Here is a 2,993-nt window from a genome sequence, read left to right on the forward strand (position 1 = left end):
CTGCGGTCGTTCAATCGGTAGTAGCGACGGGCGGTGTGTACAAAGGGCAGGGACGTAATCAACGCGAGCTGATGACTCGCGCTTACTGGGAATTCCTCGTTCACGTGGAAAAATTGCAAGCCACGATCCCTAAGCACGAAGGAGGTTCAGCGGGTTACCCGGAAGCCTGTCGGCCCAGGAATGTTAACACACGCTGATTCCTTCAGTGTAGCGCGCGTGCGGCCCAGAACATCTAAGGGCATCACAGACCTGTTATCGCTCAGTCTCGTGCGGCTATTTTCGTCCGCCGCCTGTCCCTCTAAGAAGAGTTTAAGCTCCTGGGAGCCGGCGGTAGCCCTAGTAACGTATCGTGATCCGCCGGCGACGGCCGCGAACACGGCGCGCTTCACCGCGGAGCCCGACGCACGACTGACGCGCGCCGACCAGAGGTTGCCCCCCGGCCGACACACGCCCGCCGCACGCAGGGACGCGGATGGCGCGGCCGCGCCCGACGACCGCCGTGGACGACGGGCGAACGCGTTCGGGGATACCGGGCCGAGCCGACGGAGACGCGAACACGGACGGCCGAAACCGCCCGCGCCGCGCCCACCGCCGACCCGGGTTTACCCGCCTAGTTAGCAGGACAGAGTCTCGTTCGTTATCGGAATTAACCAGACAGATCGCTCCACCAACTAAGAACGGCCATGCACCACCACCCACCGAATCAAGAAAGAGCTCTCAATCTGTCAATCTTTCCGGTGTCCGGGCCTGGTGAGGTTTCCCGTGTTGAGTCAAATTAAGCCGCAGGCTCCACTCCTGGTGGTGCCCTTCCGTCAATTCCTTTAAGTTTCAACTTTGCAATCATACTTCCCCCGGAACCGAAAAGCTTCGGTTTCCCGGAAGCTGCCCGCCGGGTCGTTAATGAAACGCCGGCGGATCGCTAGCTGGCATCGTTTACAGTTAGAACTAGGGCGGTATCTGATCGCCTTCGAACCTCTAACTTTCGTTCTTGATCATACGAGAACGTACTTGGCAAATGCTTTCGCGTCAGTTCGTCTCGAGACGATCCAAGAATTTCACCTCTAACGTCTCGGTACGAATGCCCCCGCCCGTCTCTGTTGATCATTACCTCCGGTCCCGAAAACCGGCCCGGCGGGACGCGCGGGCGACTGGCGCCCGCGGCCCGGCGGCCCGCGCACGGAAACGCCCCGGAGGGCGATTTCGCGCGCCCGCGAAGGGCGGAGATGCGCGGGACCGAGGTCTTGTTCCATTATTCCATGCGACCAGTATTCAGGGCCTTTTGACGAGACGGCCGTGAAGCCGCCCCGCCAGATTTGAGCCTGCTTTGAGCACTCTAATTTGTTCAAAGTAAACGTGTCGGCCCGCCGACGGCACTCGGTGAAGAGCACCGCGCAGCAAGATTGGAGTAGGCGGCCGCCGTCGTCGAACCCCGACGGCCAAGCGACGCGTGGCCGCGTGGCGCGCCGGAAGCACGAGACACGTGTCCGCCTGCCGACAATACGTCCGGCCGACGTGCCGGTAACTAACACCCCGAGACGGCTGACGAGCGCGACGACGGCCGCGCCGACGGGACACGTGGTCCCGCGACACGACCGGCCGCGACACGCCGGACCGCCAGGGTGGTCCGGCACCGCCCAGACACAGATCCGACTACGAGCTTTTTAACCGCAACAACTTTAATATACGCTATTGGAGCTGGAATTACCGCGGCTGCTGGCACCAGACTTGCCCTCCAATTGATCCTCGTTTAAAGGTTTTAAAGTGTTCTCATTCCGATTACGGGGCCTCGGATGAGTCCCGTATCGTTATTTTTCGTCACTACCTCCCCGTTCCGGGAGTGGGTAATTTGCGCGCCTGCTGCCTTCCTTGGATGTGGTAGCCGTTTCTCAGGCTCCCTCTCCGGAATCGAACCCTGATTCCCCGTTACCCGTTACCACCACGGTAGGCATGGAACCTACCGTCGACAGTTGATAAGGCAGACATTTGAAAGATGCGTCGCCGGTACGGAGACCGTGCGATCAGCTCGAAGTTATTCAGAGTCACCAGGTCTTTGCGCGGGCCGCGATCGGGACGCGCACGAAGCGCGCCGCGACGGGCCGGTTTTGATCTAATAAAAGCGTTCCTCCCGCACGCGACACCCGAGGGCGCCGCGACGGTCGGAACTCTGTCGGCATGTATTAGCTCTAGAATTACCACAGTTATCCAAGTAACTTGGGTACGATCTAAGGAACCACAACTGATTTAATGAGCCTTTCGCGGTTTCACCTTAATGCGGCTTGCACTGAGACATGCATGGCTTAATCTTTGAGACAAGCATATGACTACTGGCAGGATCAACCAGGGATCTCGGTTTTACAACAACTGCGCCCCGTGTGACGCGCGCGCTGACGCACGACGCGACACCCGGGACGCGTGCTTCCGAGCGCCGGTCCGCCCGGGGGCGGGCCGACGCCGAGGGCGGTCGCACGACAGCGAGACCGCTGGGGTCCCGGCGTGCGACCGACCGCGGTTCGTGTGAGAATACGAGGGCCCGACGGGAGCGCTGTGGACACGCGCGGGCACCCGACCCGACCGCAATCGCCGCGGCCGTGATGGCGTTGGCTAGAGCGGCCGACTTGTGGCGGGCGCCACACGCGATACGCACCCGTCGCAACGTAACTCGCGTTGACGAGAGTTGAGGGAGACCGGCGGACCGCCGTCCTGTGCGGACGGCACCCGCCGGAATCGCCTCTCTCGCCCGTTTTGTAAAGGTCCCCAGCCGAGATCGTGGGGGAAGCCGGGACGCGACGCGAAGTCCGTCGTCCCGGGGCTTCGCCCCGGCGACCGCCGGGCACGGCGACGATGGCCGGCCGCGGCGGGAATGTTCTGGCGTCGAGAGTTCGTATCTTGCGAAACGGTAACGGGAGTCGTCATCGGTTGAGCGATGTGTGTCGCGCTGCCGACCCACCGGTAGGAGGGCCCGCAGCGCCAGTCGAGGTTTGCCACTCGGCGTG

Source organism: Rhopalosiphum padi, unplaced genomic scaffold, assembly GCF_020882245.1.
Source record: "Rhopalosiphum padi isolate XX-2018 unplaced genomic scaffold, ASM2088224v1 scaffold9, whole genome shotgun sequence".
NCBI lineage: Eukaryota > Metazoa > Arthropoda > Insecta > Hemiptera > Aphididae > Rhopalosiphum > Rhopalosiphum padi.